Source organism: Marmota marmota, unplaced genomic scaffold (assembly GCF_001458135.2).
Source record: "Marmota marmota marmota unplaced genomic scaffold, marMar, whole genome shotgun sequence".
NCBI lineage: Eukaryota > Metazoa > Chordata > Mammalia > Rodentia > Sciuridae > Marmota > Marmota marmota.
In genome coordinates, this window is record NW_025999968.1 from 60,283,851 (window position 1) to 60,292,546 (window position 8,696).

Sequence of the window (8,696 nt, forward strand, 5' to 3'; positions counted from 1 at the left end):
CCTGCCTTTCCCGCGTCGGTCCCCCGCGTCCCGTGGGGTCGTCACTCTCTGCCCGCGGCGCCCCCACCCCCACCCCACGCCTCGGCTTCTCCACGCGTCCCGGGCGCAGCACGCAGGGCTTTCCCCTCTGGTCTGGGGGCATCCGCTACCCAGGCTTTGCACCACGGACCCAGGTGCGGCCTTCCCATGTGTCCACCCTGCCTCCAGGTCACCTGCCGGGACTTCCCATAGGGAAGTAGCGCAAGGGTGAGAGCTCCTGTGATTAGGGCTGCCGCTCACCCCGCTGCTTTGGGCCCTATGTGACCCTCTGGACCCGAGGCCTGTGCAGTGCGCTGGAAATCAGAGGTCACCCTGGCGCCTCCCTGAAGCCAGGGCTCTGCTTCTCACTGATGCCCTCAGCTCCTTTGTAGTCACTCGTTAAAAACCAAAATACTAAAAAAGCTAAGTCTTGGCTGAGCCTCTTTAAAAATTAATGTACGTATCATGGTGTTTCTGTGAAAATGCTCTTGGCTTTATTTCCTCCTGAAAGCAAACTGGCCCAGGACTGATCACACAAACACCAAGAGCAAAGGCAAAAGCAGATTTATTGTCAGGAAACTGTCAGGCTGCCTCCCGAGGAAAAAGAGCAGCAGCAACTCCTCCTGGATTGTTAGCTGTAATAAGTGAAATCAAGACGTTGCCCTAGGGGTGGGGTAGCCCTTGTGACTGGCATAGTAAGCATCACCTGATATCGTGGAGCGCAAGTTCTTTCTTAAGAACAGTATTCATAAAGTGAGGGTGGGGGAAAGGAAGCGGGTTGTAGTTATGCCAACACCTCCCATCCCCTCTGCCTCACTTCCTGTCCTTGTTACAAAGTGGGGTTGGGAGCACTGGGCAGCAGTCTCTGCTGGCCTGCGGGATGGGAAGCAGGCTCTGCTCTGCCATTTGCACCCAGGGATTAGGATATGCTGAACAAACGCCTGGGAGCACAGCCGCCTTGGAGTGTTTTCCCTTTCACTGCAGTGATGATCCAAACCCAGAGTAGGAGAACCTTCAGGAGCTGGACAGAGGCCTGTGGAGAGCAGGCAGTGGCCTTCTGGGTGTCTTTCCATAAGGTATCAACAGTTTTCAGGCTGTGCCCAACCCAAGTTACTGAACTTGATAAAGCAGTAGTTTGCTACTCCATTCTGAGTGCCAGTGCTGGGGTGGAAGTCTCTGTGCCTTGTCGGTACAAGTGAACAGCCATCATCTGCTTGGCACAACCAGAAGGCACAAACGGATAAATTAATTGTGCTAATAGAAATGGCCACCTGTGAACTTCTCAAATTAAATCAGAAGCAAAGCTACATGGGCTTATCAACCCCGTATCAGAAAAGCCAGGTTCATAAGGTCAGCAAACACACCAGACCTTCAAATGAAGCAGCGCCCTCACCTGAGACCCAGACAAGGAGGAGCACCTGAGGCTGCCTAGGTGGCACACACCAATCTGTCATGACAGCATCCGAACCACCTCACAGGATGGACAGGGGAGGAACCTCTGACTCTTCGTCCCCGGGTTTCAGCTCAGCCCCATCTCCCTGCTTTGGCCCACTTTGAAAATGCCTGCCAGCTGGACCCTGGCAGAGAATAAATTTCTTGCTGGGACATTCTGTTCCCTGACAAATTCTTTGGTTGGTTCATAATCCTGTCAGGCCACCTGCAGTGACTCTTTGGCATTTGTATCTGCCTTAGCCCTGTGGCCACCTTAACCTTTCCTTCTATAACCTATATGTATGTCCTATGTAGATACAGGTGTGTAACGTGTGACGTGACTGGAGTGGTTCAGGTGTTAGTAAAAGTACGCAGTGCGTTGCAGTGGTGAGGGTGATGTAGCTTGGGAATTGGTTGTTATTCAGTAAATTCTGACGAGGTAGAAAGACGAATGTTTGGTCCTGGTTAATAGAACAGCTGCTGTCCTGACAAGCCCCTGTTGGAGTCTGCCCTCCAGCCACCTAGCCACATGCAGTGGGTGCTTCCACTCCCTTGGGCTTTGTATATGTTGTGTCTTTGAAGTTCTGGTCTTTGGGGACCTCAAAGTGGATTCCACTGGTACCAGCAATAAACCAATATTTGGGGTACAAATATTTTTTTTTTCATAAACCAACGTTCTTGGTCCTGACTAGTGATTGTTGTTGAAGTTCAGGCCCCAGGGTACAGATCAGGCTCAGGAAGAGCGTTGGATACCATACCTCCCACTACCAGGCCACTGGCCTGGCAGGAAAGGCATGTGGCAGCTCAGGCTTTGACAGGAGAAAATGGTTTTGTGAAAGAAAAATGTTTAACTCCTCTCTTCTCATGGCTTGTTCTCACCTCACTGTGCAGAACCCAGGGACAGGTGCCTGATGGGAATGGCCACCTGGCTCCTTGCTATGCTGCATCACACCAGTCCCGCAGGAACCGGCCCTGTGTTGTTCTTACCACGGAAACATCTGGAGGTGATCAGAAAGGCTGCGCTTCCTCCTCCACCTGAATCAGAGGCAGCAGGTGGACACACACACATGCTTCTTTTTTTTAAAAGGGACAAGAAAAATCTAAGAATCTACTCAATTAAAATGTCTGCCTTTTTTCTGGGGAGAGAAACAAACAAGACTTTGCTTTTTCATTGAATCTGGTCAGCCTGGTCCTTCTCTTCCCTCTCTTCCTCCCCTCCCTCCTTCAATGCCATGAGTGGTCAGGTGAATGACTGAACGAACACTTTACTTTGGGCCTGTGTCTTGAGACTCCAGTTGATAACCACAGCAACTCAGGGAGGTGGAATTGGAGTACCCTTTCTATAGCGGGGACAGGCGGGATCTGAGAAGCGTTGTGAGGTGTTCAGGGTCTCACAAGTGCCGGGACTCAGACTGAGGGTGGCATGAGGGTCCCCACCATGGTGCGCCTTCTGGCCATTTCCACACTACATTAAAGTCTGTTCCCGTTATCTCCCACCTAAGAGCCTTGAGTTACTGTGTGCTAGAGCTCTGTAAGGCTCGTACCCTCCAGCTCCTAACATGGTGCTTACTGTGTAGCAAACTTTCAATGCATTTTGAAGGGAACAAATAAACTCTATGGAAAGCAATGGAATAACGTGAGGACCTCATTCGACTCCATACCTCAGCTGTGTCACAGCATAATTGACAGTTGTATATAGTTAGAGTGTACAGTGCGATGTTTTGATATACCTTGTGAAATCACCGTGTCAAGCTCAGTAACATACCCATCACCTCGTGTATTTATTTTGGTGTGTATATAGAACACGTAAGATCTATTCTTTTACCAGTTTTCAGTGTAATGTGCTGTTATTAAGTGTAGTCGCTGTGCATAGAGTCGAACTCCAGAATTTATTCCTTTCATCCAGCTGAAACTTTGGGCCTTTTAATCCACATCTCCCCTTCTCTCTGCCCCTAGCTCTTGCCATCAACCCCCCTACTCTCTGCCTGTGTGGGTTTGACTGCCAGATTCTATGTGTCAGTAGATGATGGAGCGTTTATCTTGTGGACCTACTGTGATTTCTTGAGAAACCTCTGTGCTGGTTTTCTACAGTGGCTGTGATGACCTTTGATTTGAAGTTATAATTTCTAGGTTCCAGTCTTAGCTCTGCTGCTTCTTTAGCTGACTCACTTAATTCTGCGCTCTTGCTTTTCGGACCCGTAACAGGAAGACCATGCTGATGACTCACTATCCACATCCATTATTTTGAAGAAGATGACATGGAAAAATCCCTGAGTCAATAGTGAGCCAATGGTGACAGCGATGAGGAAGCATGAGTCACCTGGAAAGAGAGTGGATGAGACCCTCTGCTGTCTCCCAAGAACCAGGGCACAGCCACAGCCACAGTGCCCATGGGGAGAGGCCTGGAAACCCAGGTCCCCGCCAAGCAGGCCCCCTGGCCATTTGTCTTTAGGCTGCTTCACACTGGCTGCTGGTGTTAGCAAAAATCTGTGCTGTGTGATTGGAGAGACCATTAGAAGTCCCCAAATACCAATCCTCTGCCCCATCCCAGAATTCCCACTCTTAGTCAGTGCAAGTTGAGGCCATTGATTCTCAGCCAGCGTTGTACTTTGGAATCACAGGGCACAGCTAAAATGTGTGAAACCAGTGCTAACCTTGGAGATTGTGGCATTATTTGTGTAGGAGGGGCCCTAGCAATTGGCATCTTTCAGAGGACCCTAGTGTGTAGACAGAGTTAGATCCGTTGCATTGGTATGCAGATGCCTCCACCAGGCACACTGATATTTGGATCTGTCTGCCTGGTGCATGGTCAGAGGTTGAACAGCAGCCCTGGTCTCTGTCCACTAGATGGTCAGTGCCAATGCCCCAGTTGTGACCGTTAACAAAGTCACTAGGGAAAATTGCCCATCTGAGAACCACTGAAGGTGATAACAAAGGGTGGAGGAGAGAGGACGCCCTGACCCTTGATGCTCATGCAGTCCAGGACCAGCATGGCCGGAGCACTGGTCAGAACCGCAGAACACCCTGCCAGCACCCCACCTGACTTGTCATAGTAAAAAGACCTGGGGCTGCGTGTGCGTCACCACAGGGAGACTGCCATGCCACCAGGGCCGGCTGTTTTCCCTGTAAACATTATTTACAGGATTAGTTTATTATTAAAATGGTGATTCCCCTCTGAATCCAGAAAACCATGTAGACTGTCAACATGAGAAACCTTGGAGAGGTCAGCTGCTCCTTCCACACAGGACGGTGGTGATGGCTTGAAGCTGAGCTTATGGGGTGAGCGGCCAGGTGAGAGGGTGAGGTGCACCTAGAGGGGTCTCACTGGGAGGGTGGGTGGGGTGGATGAGCAGAGCCCTCGACTGTCCTAGTCAGGGAGTGGGGCCAGCGAGTAGCTGCCATGCCAGAGACAGCTCTTCCCCACGTCCTGCCCTCGGGCTGGCCAGGCTTCTGCTGTGTGAACCAGGGGCTGTCCTCAGTGGATTATGGGTAACACAGAAATGTGAGTCAGACAGACCAGACACACCCTTCAGGACGCAATTGGTGGCCATACCCACTGCAGGACTGCAAGGCCACCACCCTGCTTCTGGATGAGACCAGTTCTGGAGTCCTCCAGCCGCCCTTGGGGATATCAAGGTTGACCTTAAGAAGAGGGAAGTCAGGGAGGGGGGCATTGTGGAAATGGGGCACAGCATTAGGGACTGAGCTGGTGGCCCTGTGCGCTGGAGTCAACCAACACCCCCCCTGCCCATGTCCCTGTCCCTTCTCTGCCTTGCCTGCCTCCATGGCTTTCACTGGGTGACTTGCTAGTGGGCTGCAGTGCTGTCTGTCCCCTCTGCTGGCTCCAAGGGCCATGAAGACAGGGTCTTTGACTCTGAATCCCCAGGGTGGCCTGGGCCACACTCCGGCCCCATAGTTATTTGTGGAGTGGCGAGTGAATGAGCGCACATGCAAGTAAGAATCTGGTTTATTGCAGTGATGACCGAAGGAACCACCTCTGACAGTTTGACCCATGCAAATTCACCTGCTTTTCCCAGTGCCTTGGAGTTTCCCCAGTGAAGACCAAGAGGCGTTCCCATTCTTGGGGGCTATTGCTCTGGACGGGATCGTTCTCTCTCTTTCAAAGACACCAAAACTCTGCTTGTGTGAAAACCTATTTCTCTGAGAGTTCAGCTTATCAAACAAACATGCTCATTCATAGTTCAGTCATTCATACGTCTGATCAAAGAGTTCTTTCCAAGTACTGACCATCTGCCAGGGGACATGCTAAGTGCTGGGGAAGGTAACCAGCACTGTGACTGTCACATACACTGCCCATGGGCACAGGAGCTGGGGTTAACACCCCATGTTGACAGGGAGTATGGTCAGAGTGCCACCCCGCCCCCGTCAGAGACGTGCTCCCTGGGAGCCCACGAAGAGCAGGCCTGAGACTTGGCACCCGAGGCCCTTTGGAAGGGTGCAGAGACACGCATCATGGACAAAGCAGGTCGGGCTGCCCACATCAGGAATCCCGAGAGAGACGCTCCCAGGGAAAGACGGAGACGGGGGCCCTCCTCCTGGAGGGACAGGCGAGTTCATTCCAAGTGTCCTTCTGCTGGCACAGGTGGGAGCCTCAGTGGGCACGGGGACATGGGTGGGGAGAACAGCAGCTCTCTGGGAAAGAAGTCGACACGCTCTTGCTCAGTGTGTGTGACATGGGACAGAGGAGGCTGGACACCTGAGGAATTTTCGGGAAGCAGGTTTATTGACTGCAGGGTTCAGAGGTGGCTCTTGCGTAAGAGTTCTTCTCAACGATGAGTGCAGAAATTCGTTGAACTTTACACCCAGTGTGTGGGGAAGGGGCTAGGAGGTTCACATGACAAGAGGGTTTCGTCCCATCCTCTCGACGACAGGGGATTCACAGTTTTTTCTGCAAACCTGGCATTTATAAACAGAGGAAGCTGCAAACCAGTGCCTTCTGCAGATTGTTGCTGAAAGCTAGTGTCCTGTGCCAAAAGCTCTCTGATAAGAAGAGGAAGTTACATGCCACAAATAGGGTGGGGGTCTGAACTCCAGGATCTGCTTATTATGGTAAGGTTTTCTGGGCCCGGGTCTCTGGCCTGCTTCATGTGATGCAGAAACAGATCTCAAGATACGCGTGTGCACACACATCCACACACCTAAATTGTTTACTGTCTGGAAACTGAAAAAGGTTTTACAAAGCTGCAGAAAACATAGGAAAACACTCACAAGCAGCCAGTCATGTTTTCTTCCAGGAACCAGTCACCATGCTGGATCCTGTGGTGACCATACCCACCGCCAGCTTCCCAGGAGGGTGCCAGTGGTCCGGGACCCCAGCCAGCACATCCACATCCTTAGGGTCCTGGCCTGGTGGAGATTTTCTTCCTACTTCAGGAGCACTGGGTGGGCTTCCTGGAGGAGGTGAGGCCTGGCTGGCCTGGAGGAGGGGCATAGGGATGGGGTAGCATGAGAGGGAGGCTGGGGAAAGGCGGCACCTATACCTGGAGGAGGAGAGAAGAAGATGTAAAGGAAGGACCAGGAAATATTTTGATTTAAATTCCACATACTTTCTCAGGGCTGTTCTTCCCAAATTCTAGGAAATTTGTAAATCTTAATGTTGCCAAACAAATCACTTTTAGGATTAGTACCTTGAACTCAGTAAGGTAGCCCACCAACGAATAGGGGAAGCAAAGGGAGATAGGAGACTCTAAGACACCTCTAGTTTGGGGGACTTTCTGACATTATCTGCTCATCAGATAATGGAAACAACATCAGACCAAGGATCCTGAGAATGACCAGATCACCATGAACTGTCCCGTGAGCACCAGGCTGATGTCATCCCTATATACCACCCCATGCTCAGCCCTCGCCAGGCTTATTGTAGAAGAAGAGCTGGGAGCCCAAGTGTCTCACTCTCGAGATGGCTGTGTTCTCCCCCTGAACTCGTCTTCTTTGCCTTCCTCCAAGGCAGCGTCTCTTCAGGTAGCCAACATTCTCTCTTGAATATGCCTCCCTTTTCCTGAATCAATCAATCTCTGTGTCTTTGGTGCTTACTGAAGTTCTTCTCTCTCTCTCATAAGCCAAGGACCCCCCTCGTGCTGAGGTGAGTCACTTCCCCACCCCTGGAACCCCCTGGACCATCTTTCAGTGACAGTTCTTCTCTGGTGACAGAACTTGCTAAAGAGGGCCCATGGCTCAGCAGCATTGTCTCATCGGAGGGTTGTCAGAAAGATTTGTCCCAAGCCAGGTGCAGTGGTGCACCCGTGTCATCCCAGCAACTCAGGAGGCTGAGGCAGGAGGATCACAAGTTCAAGGCCAGTCTGGGCAACTTAGCAAAACCTTGTCTCAAAGTAAAAAAAAAATAGGATGTAGCTCAGGTATAGAACCCCTACTCCCCCCAACTCTAATCTCCAGGACTGAAGGAAAAATAACAGTAAAGAAAGCCTGGCCTCAGGTCTAGAGAATCAAAATGTGCATTTTAGCAAAATCCTTCCAGGGAGTTCTGGGGCCAATAGAGGAAGCTGGGGGGTGGGGGGGGGCAGGTGAGCAAGAGCCCAGAGGAAAAGTCAGGGAGTCATTATTCTGTCCCCCTATCTCCCCCCTAAGTGAGGTCAGCAAGTTTCCTGACCCCACCTTTTGGTGGTTTATCTTCTACCCTCTCTCTGGGGATTACCTAGGTTTCAAGGAGAGAGAATCCAGTCCATGGGTGACCCATTGATTGGAGAATGTGATCTTCTTCCAGTGGGTGATTCAGTGCTCTGGGCCAAGGGTGGACATTTCTGTGAGATGGGGCAAGGTGAGCAGATTTTAAAAGGCCGCCAACAGAGGCTTGATTTGAGACACACACACACACACACACACACACACACACCCGCAGAACTCGATCAGACAGACAGACAGAGTGGACAGGAGGAGGGTCTGAGGAGAAACCACGTGGGATCTCCACCGAACTGGGGTTTTACAGGGCTCACAGCAGGAAGGGAGGGGCTTGGGACAGGAAAAGGTGTTTTTAGAGTCCCTTGTCCTGCTGGAGTTGGTGGGGGAGCTGGCTGAACTCCAGGATTAACTCGGGTTAATCAGGAGATCCCGCTGATTGACAGGCGTTTCCCTCGGCTCCTGATTGATGTTTCCTTCCCGCCCGCCCGGGCTGCTTTGTTCTAAGTCACCACCACAGACCTGACAATTTCTATGTGACTTCCTCCATCTCACACACAGAGCTCGGCGGGTTGATCAGAGCCTCAATGCCC